This window comes from Temnothorax nylanderi, unplaced genomic scaffold, assembly GCF_030848795.1.
Source record: "Temnothorax nylanderi isolate EJ_2023f unplaced genomic scaffold, tnyl_v1.0 TNYL_tig0898_pilon, whole genome shotgun sequence".
NCBI lineage: Eukaryota > Metazoa > Arthropoda > Insecta > Hymenoptera > Formicidae > Temnothorax > Temnothorax nylanderi.
Genome location: NW_027249960.1, coordinates 553 through 20,134, shown reverse-complemented (window position 1 = coordinate 20,134; position 19,582 = coordinate 553). Strand labels below are relative to the sequence as shown.

The 19,582-nt window shown below is 36.5% G+C and overlaps 1 pseudogene; it reads left to right on the top strand.

The window, feature by feature from the left end:
- Positions 1-10,985: 10,985 nt before the first annotated feature.
- On the top strand, positions 10,986-19,375 carry LOC139785841 (putative ATP-dependent RNA helicase TDRD12; annotated as a pseudogene).
- The last annotated feature ends 207 nt before the right edge of the window (positions 19,376-19,582 follow it).

Sequence of the window (19,582 nt, the reverse complement as noted above, 5' to 3'; positions counted from 1 at the left end):
CTGTAAAATCAGCCGTTGCATCCCACGTATTTGTCCGTAATAATTTAGCATTACCAGCAGTTTTTATTGCGGATGCAAACGTATGACTGAATAATTGAAAGGCTCTTTTCACATTCATTGTTTCAAAAGAATTGGGGCGAATATGTGCTTTTGTGATATGAGACAATAAATTGGAACCTCCCTTATTGGCATTATCAATGGTCCATGTAATTTCGAAATCATCGAATGATGCGATTACTTTTCCATCGCGATACAAATACTTGTGTTTCCTCAGATAGCTCGCCAATCTTTTTATTAAATGTGGAAAATCAAACAATGCGTAATATTTTTTTCCATTATGAATAAAAAATGGTTTATCCGAGTTTACGCCAAGTTTTACATAAGCACTCTGATTACTTGAACCTTGATCGCATGTAGAGTTCTAAAAGACAGTAATTTTACCGGGTAACTTTGGTAATTTATCGTAATTTACTGTAAATTACCCAATAAAATTACCGTAATTTACCGAAAAGTTGAAAACACATGATCAATGATTACAATTATAATTTATAATAAATATTGCCTGTTTTATTCGATTTGAATAGCGTTTATTTTTATTTTAAAAAAGTACAGGAACATTTCAAGGGAACATCGCAAATAGAGCTTATACTTATCTTATACTTATTTTTATTTGGTATTGCTTTTGTACTTAAAGCTTAGTTATAAAAAAAATTATTGCACTTTGCAAAACCTACAAAACAAATAATTGCCGTACCTTAACGTCCTTAACATTAAAAAATAAAATAGTTTCAGTTAGAAGTTAAAACAAACAAATCATACTTTATAGTCAAAACAAAACCAAACCAGACTTCAGTCTTTTCGTTGAGCATTTGGTAACTCTCGTCACATTAATATAAATATAAATTAAGATGACAATGATCAGATCATGATCTTACTCATCATTTTCTAGATCGCTATCGCTTTCAGTTTAACGTCACTCTCATTTTCGTTAGAATTAGAAGACAAAGGTGAATCACGAACTACAAAAAGATCGCGAGATTTTTTTTCCAAATTAATGTTTGACGCTATAAAAAGCATTAATTGCAACCAACATTTCAACTATATTTGGTAGGAGCTTATTTCTAGATCGGGTATGAATTCTACCAAATGTGCTCCAATTTCTCTCGCATCCGGCCGACGTCGGTGGAAGATTGAGAAGCTGAACAGCAATGGGGCACAATGGCTGTTTAGTACATAATCCTTGCCACCAAGTAATTGGGTCAATATTTTGTGCAGAGTAACACAGTTGTGGCCTAGACCACAACCCTGACTTAGTTCTGTATTCTGCCAGATTTGACAAAACAAGGCTGGTATCCAATTTCAGGTGCTCAGCCAACTGAATGATAATATCAATAGCCTCAGTAGCAGCGGCATCCGTTATTACCTGACCACAGTACCGTGGATCTAGTATATTTACAGCTTTGTGTACAGGTTTGCAGCAAAACTCTTCACGGCGTGTCACAAACATTCTAACTTGCTCTTGTTCATTTTCAGTCAGTGGAGCAGATGAGAGAGAGTTGTCCATCACCTTATTTATTTCAGAAAATATTTGGGGCACATCTGACAAATATGCACTGTCTGATTCAATATATGTAATAGCCTCAGCAATAGGGATTAAAATTACCAAAGCAGATCTAGCCTTAGCCCAAAAAGTTTCATCGAGTACAGTTTGGCGCACAAACCCATCAATGGTATTGTTATTAGCCTAAAGAGCATATTAACTAATGAAGCTGCTTTGCAAGCCACAGTCATTGACAAAGATCTCCAAATTGATCGGTTTGTGCGCCAAACTGTACTCGATGAAACTTTTTGGGCTAAGGCTAGATCTGCTTTGGCAATTTTAATCCCTATTGCTGAGGCTATTACATATATTGAATCAGACAGTGCATATTTGTCAGATGTGCCCCAAATATTTTCTGAAATAAATAAGGTGAAGAACAACTCTCTCTCATCTGCTCCACTGACTGAAAATGAACAAAAGCAAGTTAGAATGTTTGTGGCACGCCGTGAAGAGTTTTGCTGCAAACCTGTACACAAAGCTGTAAATATACTAGATCCACGGTACTGTGGTCAGGTAATAACGAATGCCGCTGCTACTGAGGCTATTGATATTATCATTCAGTTTGCTGAGCACCTGAAATTGGATACCAGCCTTGTTTTGTCAAATCTGGCAGAATACAGAACTAAGTCAGGGTTGTGGTCTAGGCCACAACTGTGTTACTCTGCACAAAATATTAACCCAATTACTTGGTAGCAAGGATTATGTACCAAACAGCCATTGTGCCCCATTGCTGTTCAGACTTCAGCTTCTCAATCTTCCACCGACGTCGGCCGGATGCGAGAGAAATTGGAGCACATTTGGTAGAATTCATACCCGATCTAGAAATAAGTTCCTACCAAATAAAGTTGAAATGTTGGTTGCAATTAATGCTTTTTATAGCGTCAAACATTAATTTGGAAAAAAATCTCGCGATCCTTTTGTAGTTCGTGATTTACCTTTGTCTTCTAATTCTAACGAAAATGAGAGTGACGTTGAAACTGAAAGCGATAGCGATCTAGAAAATGATGAGTAAGATCATGATCTGATCATTGTCAACAATGTCAACTTAATTTATATTTATATTAATGTGATGAGAGTTACCACATGCTCAACGAAAAGACTGAAGTCTGGTTTGGTTTTGTTTTGACTATAAAGTATGATTTGTTTGTTTTAACTTCTAACTGAAACTATTTTATTTTTTAATGTTAAGGACGTTAAGGTACGGCTAATTATTTGTTTTGCAGGTTTTGTGTAAAGTGCAATAATTTTTTTATAACTAAGCTTTAAGTACAAAAGCAATACCAAATAAAAATAAGTATAAGTATAAGCTCTATTTGCGATGTTCCCTTGAAACGTTCCTGTACTTTTTTAAAATAAAAATAAACGCTATTCAAATCGAATAAAACAGGCAATATTTATTATAAATTATAATTGTAATAACGAGACGGATATTTGTTGTTTGAGCAGTTTGAGTCAATGTAAGCAATGTATTATTACGTAATTTTCGCTCAAGTTCACAAATATTGTGTAAAATAATGTTCAATTGTTCAATAAGTCATCATAATCGACAAACCTAAAAATATAAATTAATTACCAAAATTACCGAAAATTACGGTAAATTACCGTAATTTTCCGTAAAATTACGCTCGATTTTAAATTACCGGTAATTTTAGAACTCTAATCGCATGTAACGAGTTGCACATCAGCACCCGTTTTAATCAGTTTATCTAAACATTCTTTTAATAATGATATTATTTCTTCGGCTTTCATACCTGTACCAGGAAGAAAATATGCTAATGGTTGACGCCATGGATGACGTGCGTTTATGCTGTCCAAACAAAATACAAATACGTGTTTTGCATCCTCATGTGTTCTTCCTAAAGGCCCTAGGTCTTTAAGTCCTTCTATTTGATCTAAATAGGGTGAATATTCTTGAAACGATTTTATGGACATTTCATCCCACTTCAAAGCACATACTCTTTCTTCTACAGGTATCTTGGAAATTTTCTCCTCCAATTTACGAAATATAAAATCGCAAAATCCTGGTATCATATTATATTCTTCGTTCCATCTTTGAATAGTTCTTTCCGCAGGAAAATTGCAGCCTGCCTTTCGTAAACCACGCAGTGCAGAAGCTGAATAATAATACAGTTGCTTTGAAATATTTTTTTCTTCTTCTGTATATGGCGCGTTTGGCGTATGTAATTGCAAATTTATCATTGTTTTCGCAACGGGATGCAATTTTTTCTTTGCCATCACTTCTTGTATGATTTTATTTTGGCTTTTCTTATTTGTACGTTTTACAGGCATTCGTCGATTGCATCTTTGTAAACGTAATTTTAACGTTTTTACTGTCTGGCGTAGACGCATATTTTCATTTGTTAAAGATTTAATTATTATTTGTGCATTACTGTCCTTATCTTTTTTTTCCTTTTCTGTAAGTTCCTTATCTTTTTCAACATTCGCTGATGTTGTTGGCCTTGTAGCGTTTTCATTATTTTCTCTTGTTTCTGTTTCATTTACTGGTATAGGCATGCTCTCCATCATGTTTGTGTCCATCATTGTCATATTGTCTCCATCATTGCTTTCTTCAGGTAAAGTTATATTCCTGAAAGAAAGAGGAACTGCGCCGCGTTTTAATTTTTTCTTACCTTCTCCCTTAAAAGAATTTTCACTGAAGTGATCTGCACACAAACCGGCACGACGGATAGAACTGGCAGACCACTTTTCCAAACGAGTATTTCCTGAAATAGAATAAATGCAAAATATTACTAGTAAATTTTCTCTTAAGAAATCTTTCGGAATATTTAATTCTTCAGAGGAGAGAACCTACTATAAGAGATATACAAATACGCACAAAGTTCCGCGGTATTGGAAACCATGTAAACTAGCAATTAGTATTAGCATTTTAAAGATTTTTCACTACCGCAACTTTATGTGCGTTTCTACATTTATAACATTTTTTCAACGCAAACATTTCTTATTTTTACTTGCAAATGCAATGTATTATATTCGTTTTTTGAAAATACCGAAACATATTAAGTTAATTATAAACACGACAGTAAATAAAATTAAAAGTAAGTTATTAATGCCATTGCGGCATGACGCACAGTAACTGAACTATACTACTTGCAGTGATGCGCCATAAAGATACGTCAGACATATAAGATGGTTGTGACCAGTAGCAGAGAGAATTCTTCTCTCTGCCAGTAGTAACTGCATTAAATAATTACATAATTAAATAATAAACCTTTTTTCAAAAGCAGTAATACAGCCATTGTCACACATTGGATATGTTGATTTATTTTTCCAAATATATCAATAAAAAATATATAAACATATGTACATATACAGTCATTGAAAAAATTATTAGGCATTCTAATTTTTATCGAAATGTTACACAATTTCAAATAAGCGTAACGCCGCGAAAATAAATCGTACAGACTTTATTTTTATTTATTTACAGGGAAAAGTTCAAAGTTGACGATAGTTATGATGGCAATTGCGCAAAAAATTTATTTCACCCCGTAGAGTGCATCAAAAATTGCATTTTTTGGGAGATTAAATACGTTCTTACTTTAGAAAAGATACTGGAATGGGGAAAGGATAAATTCAATTTCTGTCATATGTTCCTTCAAGTACAGACTTTACCCTTTAAAATAGAAAATTTTTTTCAATATGACCATTTTTCGCGGAGTTACGCTAATTTAGAATTGAGTAAAATTTCGATGAAAATTAGGATGTCTATAATTTTGTCAATATCTATATATATATATATATATATATATATATATATATGTGTGTGTATGTATATGTATATGTATGTACGTACGTATGTATGTATTACGTATATTTATGTATGCATGTACATACGTCTAATACAAGAAAATGTAAAAATATATATATGTAAAAAACTTACCACTATTACGTATCCATAATTTCTGTCTTGCATCTGTACTTGATGGAAATCGAAATAAATGCGACCCCGTGGAAAAAACACCATTGCGACAATTTTTAAACGCACATTTTTCATATACACTTTCTATATACTGATCACTCATTTTGCAATTAATTAATTTATGCTCGTACTCGTAAAAGAGTCCTTAATAAGAAATAACTTATTCTGTACTTTTCTGTATTAAAATTACTACACGTTTTAAAATGTAGAAAAATAAAAAAATAAAAAAATAAAAAGTAAAATGAAGCGAAAAAGGGAAACAAAATATTAATACGTACGCTTCAAAGAATAAAATATTAAAAAATAAAAATAAACTTAATTTGTTGCGCACAAAATATGCACAAAATTAACGTAACCTAGCCGATAATCTATTAATTGTTGTGTGAACAATTAATGTCAACTGAATTCACTCGAGACAGCGTCTTAGATAATGAAAAATCAATTTAATATTTCGACTAGTGTACGAATAAAATATACTGATCGCAGCAAATAGTACCAGCTCTAGCAAATGCTTCGAATGGAAAGACTTCACTGTTGTCTATCGCTTCGTTAAAAAGAGAGAGAATCTTTTCAAAACAATAAAGAAAGCGTTTTTAAGCGAATCGCATAGCTCCCTCAGAAGGGGGTAAGAGGGAGGAGTGGCGCCGCGGCAGCGCGTCGTGACTCGCGACATCAACAAGTGAGTCGCAGTTCGTCATATTGTTCGCCACGTCGTATGTGCTAATATCGTCTCCGCAGGTCCGCATTTTATGAAGCCGTAAGTAAATAATTATGTATTACATCATTACTGTAATAAGCTCTAATTAATATGTATTAATTTTCAATAATTTTTCTCTTTCAGTTATATTTCCAAGACGCCGAAGAAGACGACGATGTCGACAACGACGACGGCGTCGACGCCAAGCGCGGCGTCGACGACGACGACCGCGGCGTCGACGGCAAGGACGACGACCACGGCGCCGACGACGACGACGACCGCGGCGTCGACGGCAAGGACGACGACCACGGCGCCGACGGCAACGACGACGACCGCGGCGTCGACGGCAAGGACGACGACCGCGGCGTCGACGGCAAGGACGACGACCACGGCGCCGACGGCAACGACGACGACCGCGGCGTCGACGGCAACGACGACGACCACGGCGCCGACGGCAACGACGACGACCGCGGCGTCGACGGCAACGACGACGACCACGGCGCCGACGGCAACGACGACGACCGCGGCGTCGACGGCAACGACGACGACCACGGCGCCGACGGCAACGACGACGACCGCGTCTACGGCGTTGATGACAGCAGCAACGCCAGCAGCAACAGACGTTTTTCAATTAAATGTAAGTGTTAAATTTTTAATTACATAGGTGCTTTACAGAAACAACACTGTGAAACACAGTGAGGGTGCGTTCAGAAACGTCACCCGGGTACACTCGGATATACTTGCCTCCCTTTCTATCTCAGTGAGTCAGAAAGAGAGGAAAGTATATCCTAGTGTACCCGGGTAATGTATCTGAACGTAGCCTGAATCGTATCATCTTTGTTGTTTGTTGTTAAAAAATGAAATATAATACTCTGTGTTACACAGTGTCGTTGCTGGAAAGCACCTGTAATTTAAAAAATTAAGTCCTTTATTTATATCCAATTTCTTCACCTCTCGATGACTTTATCCAACACACCTATATCCCAGAATCGATCAATAAGAAAACCAATTCTGAAAGATATCTGTTGGATAAAGTTATCGAGAACTCATCTAGAGGTGAAGAAATCGAGCATTACTTAGATAAATACTTATATCTGTGCACTGAAAAAAGAAATTATTTGGCTCAACAAATGTTAAATTTATATATACATTTTGTTGAGTTAAATTATTTTTTTTGTGTATAACTCAGTGCAGTTATAATTATAAAGTTATATTTGTTATACTCATATCATGAATATCATGAACATGCTGTTTCATTATTTTTTTATTGTTAATGTTTCAGAGCGAACAATTAGGGACGATAATTGCCAAGGCAATAGCTGCCTCTCAAAGAGGTAGGAGAGGGCGAGGGCGAGGACGAGGACGAGGACGAGGACGAGGTGGGAGAGGAAGAGGACAAAGTGGAAGAGGAAGAGGACAAGGTGGAAGAGGAAGAGGACGAGGAAGAAATATTAATTATTTTTTTTATTCATAATTTTTATGTATATTTTTTATTATAATATATTTTATATGATGTAATACAAACATATACATATTTGTCATTCTAAACCTTTCAGACATAATCCTAATCCTAATCTATATATAAAATTCCTTTTAGTATACGTGAGCGAGCGAGAAGGTATAAGAGCAAGCGAGTCGTCAATAAGAGCGAGTAGGACAGTAACAGGAGTGAGCGAGATAAGAACAACGGCGCGCAAGGAGAAGACTCGATGCTCGATCCTCGATCAGATCCCCACCCCGAGCCTTCTGCATGTGTTATTCTCATCTCGCTCACTCCAATTACTGTCTCGCTCGCTCTTATTGTTATCTCGCTCACTCTTATACCTTCTCGCTCGCTCACATAACGAAAAATCAATAACTTTGCGTTACCGACATTAGCACGGAACGCAACCTAAATCGTGCACGTATGGGTTACCCCGCGGCCCAAACGTCGATATTGGCTACGTAGTTCATGTGCACGTTTACGTCGTTCCAGAGGGCGTATCGCGTTCGCGGATCACCTAAAACCGGGCCGTGTCGTCTCTCATTCTTCTCTCTGGTCTCGCACGCTGAAATCTAACATGCAGGTGTAAAGAGTGTCAAAAGTGTTGTTGAAGTGTAGAGCCTTCGCTGGCTCGCCTCGTACGCTTATTCCAAGTCGTCGAGTGTAGAAAGTGTTACAAAGTGTAAAAGAGTGTACATCTTATTAATTGTCTCAAAATGTTATAAATTATTGTAATTGACTGAATATTAAACCAAAAGGTCATTTCTGTAATAAAATCTTCAAATATGTTGGATAAAGTGTATTGGGAATTGTACTTGTGCACCTTGTGCATCTCATCGGCTTAAAGCCTTAATATTATTGTTTAAATGTTGAAAATATATGAACTGAGGATCTCTCCTCCGGGTGAGAATTATCTCTTAGTTTTAATCGGCTGAGGGCCTGTAAAGTGTACATAGTAGGGGAGACCGGGGCCTAACCGTCGCCGGGGTTGAACCGTCAAATCAAATATCTCGGAACCTGTATATTGTGCGAACTCGCTATTAACATTGTAAACGCTGCTTATGGTACCCATGTGACCAACGGAGTTTCGGCAGGTTACCTGCCGTGTTATGATTTTTACGAGGGTAAACGTGTTTTCGGAAGGTGAAAGTTACATTTTCTGCGCGTGGAAATTTTGTAATATCTGCAATAATATTTGCTCTCCAAATCTCAAGGTACGTGATTATAAAGAGTAATGCATGCTGAACACGAATTCAGTGTAGTTTTTTCATTATCGTTGATGTCTAATATTTCGTGGGCGATCAAACCTGAAACTTGTGTTTGGGGTTAATCCGTCAGTAAGCAGTCCGGGTGCATTTCCAAGGCATTTCCGGGCATTTCCAGCGTCACTGCATATGGAATATGGATGAGACGGGAATTACAACCGTTCAGACACCGAATAGAGTCATCGGACGTCGAGGAGTGAAACAAGTCGGGCGAGTGACTTCTGCGGAAAGAGGAACCCTCGTAACTATTTTTTAATAACGTTTCGCATAAAAATTTTAAATAAATTTTTATATTTTTCTTTTAAAAAACAATTATTAAGATGTATCCTATCATTTTTCAGGATTAGATGTACGTATATGTATTGAACATGCAGTGTGACGGTTAAACCCCGGCATTTTTGAGATTTCAATTTTTCCACCGTTGTCGTTTTTGCTCTATACCGGTTAAACAAAGCGACGTAGATAAAAATTTCCTATATAAATTTTGTAGCTAAAGGTTCACTCTTTACAGTGGTATACCACATTTAACTAAAATTATTTATTTTCTTGTTAAAAATCGGCACCGAAAAAAAACTGACGGTTAGGCCCCGGTCTCCCCTACAGTAAAGTGTGGCATGGTGTAATTGTAAATAACGCTTGTAAAAATTAAATAAAATACATACATACTCAGGAATACATCCTGCTTGCTGTAACTATCAAAAGTGTAACTTAAATGAACGCTTAAATATAAATCACTATGTGTAATCTGGCTGTCACTCGCGGATCAGCCGCGGATCTACTCCCGCTCCTAATATCAATATGTAGAGTGTGAATAAAATGTAAAGTGTAATTATTATGTCTGTATCTGGGAAGTTGATGATTAATGGAAAAAATATTATTACGGAAACTATTATAAATTCTGAAAGTTTCATGTTAAATAGTATGGTTCTGAACTGTCCCTAGCTGCGTAAACTAATAGGATCATATATATGACAAAAATTGTAAAAGTATTAGAATAAATGATATTATCGTTATGTAGAATCTATCTGTGTGCATCTTTAATAATCTTTATGTGAATATACCAATAAAATGATACTGATTATTGCTATCGCAAATGAGATGAATATTATTGTTAGAATTATTGTTTTTAACCTTTCCAAAGGCATTTATTGTCCCTACAGCTGTTACTGGGGATGGATCTTTGTTGTGGGATAAACGTGTGGTTCTATTTTATTGTTTATAAATCTTGTTTCTTTATTGTGTATTTGTACTCTGGTGTACTTTGGTGTAAATGTTCTTAAATTATAAAATCGACTATCTGTCGTCTGTTATTATAAAACAATCTTATCGCTATTAAAATATCATAAAATAAGTCTGTAAACGATAATTCGCGCAGGTACATAAATAAAAAGGAATATATATCCGTGGCACTACAGTTGAGTGTAAATGCCTGCACCTTGGTCCTTACGGTCGGTCTCCTCCGGTTGCAGCTCCTGCTGCACCTCCACCTCTGCTGCGAATATCTGGCTTCCGGGGGATGTACTTTCCACGATTTCCGTGCTGCCCCTCGCCATCAGTCTTTGCACCTCCTCGTCTGGAAGTTCCTTTCGCCTCACTGACTCGGTTTGCTGCTCTCTCGTCTGTCTGTGCACCTGTACCATCTGCACCTCTTGCACTTGATGTTCCCTCGCCCTTGGCTCGCGTTCACGGGGTTCTGGGCCATGTCGGGTGTCTCCAGGATGCTGTCCCGGCTTAACGGGGAAAACGGTTGATTTATCAAGCGGTTTCCAAGGTGAGGCCCGTTAAACTGTATAATTACCGAAATAAAATAATTTAACGCAAACATCTTGTTGCGGTTCTGCGGTCTCCTATCATTATCGTTATTAATGTTTTTATCAACCGTGATCTTTCTCGTTGGACAAGGTATAGAGATTGTCGGTGACCCAAATAAATACAAGAATTTTTTTGGATATGATTGTAAAATATTACAAATCTCTTCGTTTCAGGGCAATAATTCTCAAAACATGGACAAGTTACGCGAGCGTCGAGGTAATGTGTTTATACTTCATTTATAGCGACGATACATTAGACAAATTAAATTACTCAACTATTAAATCTTTATTTAATTTCAGATACAGCCCGTCCTCCTACGGCCAAAGCGATAAAAGTAGGAAACGTACAGAATCCATATATCACGAGAGCGTATGATGTTGAAAAGCACAAAAAGACACTCTGTACGATTCAATCAAGCTGATAAGTTTTATGAAAACATCTACTTTTTGGAGCAGAAAAGAGATGAGAAAAAATGTTAAAATTGGCGACGTTAGTTTCTCACGTTCTCCCGTTACGTATGAGAGTTATAATTATCTGATATCTTATACAAGTTACATTTCTCGTAATATAAGATACTCTTTATCTTGCAGACGGTTTTTATACATCTTATGCGTCAAGATGAAAGAAATTTACCAGCCGTCTTTTCCCGTGGTTTAATAACTCGTATTAAAACGGATGAAACATATTGTATTCTTTTAGTGGATCGTGGTACTAGCGTTGAATTAACTAGGATGAATTTCGTATACTTCCACGAGATGTTGTCCCCGATGCGTATTTGTCGAAAACCGTGGGTGTATTTGGTGTTTTGCCGATTTGTATGAAAAAGAATCGTGTCGCGTCAAATGATTACAACGCTACGACGGCGGTGTAAGATTTTAACTCAATTACAGAGTTTTTTTGTGGTTTCTTTACGAAAAATGTTTAACAGATTGCAACTACTTAAAGTGTTGTAGAAAAGTGGACCGAAGAAGCCATTCGATTTACAAAACGTCTTCTCGGCACATCTAAAATTGTACACTTTGATCATTTAGTCACGGACGAAAGAAATGAAGAGAATACGGAGAGTTTTATTGTTCCATTGATAAAACTGTCATATTGTTGAGCGAAGCATTAATCATTAATTATCACGCATTATATATAGAAGGAGGTACGTTGATATCTCAAGTGATACTTGACCAAAATAAATCTATTAAAATTTATATTATCTATTAAAATAGATTTTTGTTGGTCGCGTATTTCGCGCTAATCGGATATTTCTGCCGATAGCCAATTTTTGGAATTATTTCTCTTCGTCGGAATTTGTCACTATTTATTTTGCACTTGTAATTTTTCGTCACGAGTTGGACTTTTGGACTTTCACATTTTGTGACACTTTCCAACGAAGAATGTGTTCGTTACTACGGTTATTTTTGATGGATTTCTCATCGTAGAAGGGTTACCGTATTTTTAACATCTCCACGTTAATTTTTAATCTTCGACTAATTATTTTATGTTTTATTTTGATCTCAGTTTTCCCGATTTAATATTCCAACGTTTTAACCCGCGAAGCTGATTTTGTTTTATTCGTAGGATATAATTATTTCATTTCGTCCGTTTAATGGTAATTTCCTTGGAATTTTTTTGTCGTAATATTCCGGGAAAAAAAGTCCAAGTATCGTTTGAATTTGAAACGTTAACCGGTTTTTTTTCGTAACTTTTCAGATAAATCTAGTTTGATTTTAGTTTATTTTTTTAACAGTCTATTCGATCGCTCAAAATTGTTTTATTCGTCACTTTTATTAACTCTTAAACTTCAATTTAATAACATTTGAATGATAACGCGATACGCTATAATTTTATTGGTATATAGATTTATTGAATCTCGTCGAAATGCCCACGCAACTTAAAGAACAGTGGTACATTTTCCATGTAAAGTTTTCACGGGACAGAGAAAGAAGGAACGAGGCAACGTGTATTAATATACCTGATAAATCTCGCACAAAATTTTTTCCCAGGTAAAAATACACAAGTATATCGTATAATTGATTATATAGGAATATTTATGTTTCTTATGTTTTTTTGCTATTTGTCATCAGCGAGGAGATTTTGATACAGAGTTCGATAGACCTGCGATGTCTTGAGTGACATTACGGACCTGAGATATCCTTATGGAATACTTGAGGTGTATAATTCAGTAAATGCATTTCGGACGGTAATTCGATTGATTATAAGAGTGTAATAAAAATATATTTTGAAATATATCTTTTTTAGGGTTGGACCGAGAGCATCAACTCTACTAGACTGAGAAAACTTCAATCTTGTATAGTGCCAGCTATAAGCAATGGATTAGACGTTGTTGCTATTGGATCGTCGCAATGTGGTAAAACGAGCGGATGCGCAATGGCTGTTTGTGGTCAGATAGCTAAACGTAAAGAGGTAGAGAAATTTTGTTTATACGAGTGTTATAAAAAACAAAATGTCTTAAATTTTTATCAAGCTTTCTAAGCGTGTGCCTAAGCAAAATATATGTTACAAATTTATATCGATAAAATATACATACGTGCGTACGTGTGTGTAAAAAATTCATTTATCAACACATTCCATTACCGGATTAATTTTACGTGATTTCGTCTCCGCTCGTTTAGCGTTTCGTAATAATTACAAAAGCAAAAAAACATAAAGAAAAGGGTGTCTAATGCAATGCGAAATGAAGTAGATATTTTTATTAAACTGTTTATTTAATATTAACGTTAAATATGGAAAATACTTATATTATCGATAATAATCGAAAAGCTAAAATTTTCAAATTGTCCGAATGGTAAGTCCAGGATGGAAACATGTTAATCGATATAAATGATATCTGTTTCAGGAAACACGTAGCGCGACTCGTCCGTTGGCATTAATTTTATGTGCCTCGTCAGTTGAAGTAATCTCCGTTCGATCTCTGTGCCAGTCATTTCTACGGTCATTTGACAATATAAGATGCGTCGCGGCATTTAACGGCAAATCGGATCGATCGGTAGCGGTAAATATATCTACCTATATTTTTTACGAAAATTGAATATCTTTTTGTACCTTTTCGTCGTTAAACGTCGATTTTGATCGACACAGCCTTTAGTGCTAAGCGTTTACGTTTACGGCCGTGTGTCGATCGTTTGATTTTCAAATAAAGTATGTTTTGGCGTTGTTGCTATTGATCGTTCATTTTACATCATTATCGAATTGAAAAGATACTTGTTATTAGTTTTTTTTTCTTAAAAAAAAGACAGTGTTTGCGTACAACAATGATGAAAGGTCCGAAAGAAGAAATCCGTTAAGATGCATCGTAATAAAAATTGCAAAAGACAGCGCGCAACGTTGTAGAAAATGTAATATTGGTTTGGGCTTGGTACTACGCTTCGAAATTTACCGTAATCAGACTTTCCTAAATTGAATTCTACTCTTGTTTTTCTACTTGGAAAATAATTATTAAATGTACGATAACTTTTAAATTTCTTATTTAAATATGTTTTAAATATCTTCGCTGTACGTACTATCGATAAATAAAAAATTAATTTTAGAAAATGTTAAACAGAAATAAGGTTTTCGCGTAACTGCGCGAGTACCGTCGCGTCTCGTCGGTCGTTTAATAATGCCGAGTGGCGAATATTTACCGTACCGAAAAGGTGTAGCTGTAGAAGATGAGGAACTCTTCATTTTTGCTTCTTTCAGGCAATGATGTATAGCGGCTGTCAAATCTTAGTGACCACACCGCGATACTTGGCTCAATTCTCGAACGAGTACAACAATATATTGTCGTTCGATAGACTTTCTTATTTAGTGCTTGACAATGCCGACATAATTTTGGATAAATATTACGACTCGGTCAGTGTGAAACCATTTATATCTAGGATTAATTGCCATAGAAAATTTCTAGAATTTTTTTCAATTTTCAATAGGTGGGAGAACTCTTCAAAAAACATAAGATAATCGAGAACCGTGAACCACGAGGTGACGATAGGCCGATATTGCAGATAATTATATCCGCCGCAAACTGAACGGTTCAGATTAAGAAATTTGTACATTTCGCGATGTATAATCCGTATATATGCATCGCGTCATTTATAGAAGCTGTTGTTTTTAAGTCTATATGTCCGAAACTTTACATTTTGAAGTCTACGTATAAGAATAAAAAAATATTAGGTAAGAAAAATTTGCAAATAAAATATGAAAATTTGGCCTGGAATCGATGTCGATTAATTATATTAATTATACATAAAATATTAGATTTCTGATGTATTTTTGAATTGTTTCAACGTTAGATTGTGACCGGAACAACGAATGAAATTATTATGATTGAAATATAGCCACTTACTACTTGGGCTGTGTTTACGGTCGCCACTGTATTTTCAGGCTTAAATACAGAAACCTGATACGACTGCGTTGCCCCGTCCTTCCTTCTCTCAGCAAGATGGCTGTCGTTTCTACGTCGCAGGCGCGTTCAAGGCCGTCGGCCACGCCCTTGTTAAGCGAAGCGTATATACGGAACTTAGGATAGGATGTTCACTGGGATCGCGAAGTAATGCTTTTTGTTTATTATAATCAAATAATAGTTTATTAAAATTTAGATTGTACAGCAATCTCTTCCAGCGCGCGTGTTCGCTCGATCGCGTGTAACTACGTCGAGTTGTTGTCGAAACGCCGCTTATTCGGTTAATGCGGATCTTAACGATCAATATAAGCGCAATAGGAATATTCCGTATCACGCACTCACTGTCTCTAACAATAGATTAATCACGCTACTGACGTTAGCGGATAACGGGATAAGACCGCCTTTTTCGATGTGTATGACGCAACCGGTATCTCTACGCGTTAACGTCTCGAAAGTTCGCGACGGACTGTCCGTGATAATATTTCGTTCACGCTACTAACGCTAGCGGATAACGGGATAAGAACGCCTTTTCCGATTTGTATGGCGCAACACGTGTTGACGCCTCGAAAACTCACGACGGACTGTTCGGGAGGAACGGGTCGAGTTCTCCCACCTAGACTCACGCATGCGCTGAGTCGTCATTTTAGGCGCGCAACCTTCGCACTGGCGGAACGCACTTTCGGGTGTAGATGGTACGACTCCATCTGCACTTCGCTTGCCGAGTCGCTCTTGAGACTCGGCACCTTTTCGTGAGATGCTACACTTAAGTGCAACGGCGCGACTTGGCTTTCGCACTCGCGTGAACCAAACGCGTCGCTGCACGCAAACTTCGCGCAAGCGAACCAAAAGTCACTCGATTTGCATCGAGTGACTCTCAACGTCACAACAGACGAATCCTATGAAACCAGGTAAGTATTAATTTTCTCTTTCTTTCAGGTACCCGGGATCGCTGTGGAATCGTCTCATCTAATCACCGAAGTCGGTGTAATACAAGGTAAGTATAAAAGGTAAGTAAACGCGGCTTAAAATGACCGCACGCATAATCGCATAATAATAAATTCTTAAATCGACAGGGAATAATGTTTAAGTATCAAAAACATGAATATAATATCAAATTGGCTAAATGCCGTCTAAAAGTGTAGTAAGTTCACAAAAGTGTAATAAAGTGTAACTGAATATAATGAAAATTAATGCAATGTGCAATGTTAAATAAATCTTGGCCTGGAATGACTCCATTCGGCTGGTTTCTCTTCCGTGAGATGTAACTATAAATAATATCTGTAAAATTCAATGAATTTAATGAAATTTGCACTCGAAGTGCTAAAAGTGTATCGAAAGTGTAATCGCCGTCGCTGGTTCATCTCGCACGCTTATTCTAAGACGTCGAGTGTAGACGGTGTAGAAAGTGTTGCACCTTTCGGTGACTTCGTCTCGCACGCTGAAATCTGACATGCAAGTGTAGAAAGTGTTAAAAGTGTAAATAGAAGTGTAGAGCCTTCGCTGGCTCGTCTCGCACGCTTATTCTAAGTCGTCGAGTGTAGAAAGTGTAAAAAGTGTAATATAAGTGTAAATCCTATTAATTGTCTCTGAATGTTATAATTATTGTAAATGACTGGATATTGCTCCAAAAGGTTATTTCTGTAATAAAATCTTTGAATATCTTGAATAAAGTGTAATTTGAATTGTATTCGTGCACCTCGTGCATCTTATCGGCTGAAGGCTTAATATTATTATTTAAACGTTGAAAATGTTGATATGACTTTATAAAACTGCTAAATATGTTAATTGGGAATTTCTTTCGTGTACAGATTGTCTCTGCGGGTTTCTATCGGCTTAGTGCCTGTAAAGTGTACATGTACAGTAAAGGTGCGTGGTGTAATTGTAATAACGCTGTGTAAAATTGAAATAAAATATATACTAACTCAGGAATACGTCCTGCTCGCTATTAATGTTAAAAGTGTATCTTAAATGCTATGAATAATAAAACCGTCACTCGTGGATCGGTCGCGGATCTACTCCCGCTCCTAATATCAATATGTAAAGTGTGAATAAGGCGTAAAGTGTAAGTATTTATCCGTGTCTGGGAAACTTGTGAATAACGGAAAAAATATAATGAATGAAACAATAATGTGTTCTTTAAACTTTATGGTAATCGCTTTACGGTAAACAGTGTGGCTCTGACTCTACTTATAAAATATACCAATAACAGTATGCTAATTACTGCAATGGCAAAAAGAATAAAAATGAATGTTAATATAACTATCTTGAATCTATCTGAGTCCCATTTCAATGAATGTAACTATGTAGTCTACGTGTTCGTCGTTCTGACAATTATCTGGGATCGGAGGAATCTTTACAGGCAAGTATATCGTATATTTGTATTCGGTGTATGTATCTTTTTATTATATCGTGTGTTGTACTTTGCGGTGTACTTGGTGTATGTATCTCTTACAAATTTTAATAACTATCGCGTCGAATCGCTATTGTAGTCGTAATAAAAGTATTAAAAAAGAAATAAAGTCTTTAAAATAATTGACTCCACGTTTGCACTTCACGTGCTCTTGTCTCTCTAACTCTGACTCGACTACTTGTCGATGTGCGCTCAACGCTTATTATAACTATTGATAAATAAAACATGCTTAAATAATCTCATCTGTTACATTATAAAAGGTTTTATAACTCGGTGTACATTTGCGAGTGTGACACCTCTTCTCCATGGTCCGGCTGGCTGCCGTCCTCGGGTACAGCTCTCGCTGCACTACCTCTGGTGTGTGACAATATCTGTTCTCCCGCGACGTCGTCTGTACTATTTCGTCTCTTCCCCTTGACATGAGCCTTCGCACCTCCTCATCCGGTAGCTCCTCGTGCTGCACCGTCTCGGTGGCACTCTGACGCGTCGTCTGGCCCTCCTGGTTCTCTGCTGTCTGCTCCCTCGTCTGTCGGTGCACCTGCACAATTTGCACCTTCCGCACCTCGTACTCCCCTGGCTCCTTGTTAGCGTTCTCGGGGTCGTGGGACATGCTCGCTATCTCCACGGATGGTTCCCGGCTTAACAGGGAAACGGGTCTTTAGCATGCGGTTCCAAGATCTGTTGAAGGACGATTACACCACATTGAGAACAGCGATAGTATGCGTAAACGCCAAAGGCCGAAGAGTTAAATAATTTTTTAACTTGACGAAGAAAACTCTACTGATTCATGAAAATGTGATCGCTCGATATACGAGGTACGATGACATTTTAATCGCGTTAAGAATGTTTTATTTTTTATCTAAATTATATTGGTTTAATGGGTGTTTTTTTATCTTTTTGAAAATTATATATCGATTCGTGTATTTGCAGTTTTACGAAAAAGTTGGATACATGTGTATGCGGTTATTATCCGGTATTGATATGTACCGATCCAGTACTGTCTGACCTTAATTTTACCAATATTCAATGGCTGATACATTATCGGTATTATAAAACACAGAAATAAATTCGATTGCAGGTTTTTCTCTACTTTTAGATAATATGTCGCAGGTAATTATTGAAATGGACATAAGATTGCTTTTTTATTTACCGAGCGGGTTATTATATTTATTTCTGCAACAATACTATTTTAAATTAAGGATGCTACTAACTGTAAAATTAGTATAATTATTAACGAGAACAACGATGTAGAATAATAAAAATACTGCAGCGAATGAAAATTGTAATATCTCCGGAAATGTTCGACTACGTTCGGGTAGCTAACGAGATGTTACTCCTGAAAATATCAATTTATTACGATTTTTAGTATTTATGAATACGATTCCAGCGAATAGCAATTACATTAGAGAGGGATAAAAAAGACTGTGCTCTATGTGACAATGTGAAATCATTTGGCTTCTGCCAAGAGCAAAATACCTGTGTATTCAACATTGTATCCTTCCTGAAATCGATGCCCAATAGCAAATATACAGATGTAAGTAATTTTCCTATTAGCTCGTCGTATTGTTATTTAATATTTTCAACGTCTTATTTTTACAGCAACGATGAGATAAAGTTGACGGTATTATATGTTCACGATACGACGCATTTTTCTGCGAGAATTACCGAACATATTCCACATTCCGATGAATCGAAAAAAATTACGTACTCCAACGTTGGTACGCGCACTACGCAAACAAAAGCGCTAAAATACAAAATTATTACGGAAATATTAAAAATAGGTACGTGTACCGAGCATATTCGCAATTTTTTTGATATTATTTGTTCTCGTATATTCTTTAAATTTCTACGGTATATACTTTCCATAGGCTCCTATTCGCTCGCTCCAACTATCTTGGATCGATGGCGTCTGGAGGGGAAAAAAATACATTATGAAAATTCTTGCAACGTATATTAAATATAAAAATAAAAAAACAAAATGTTTTTCA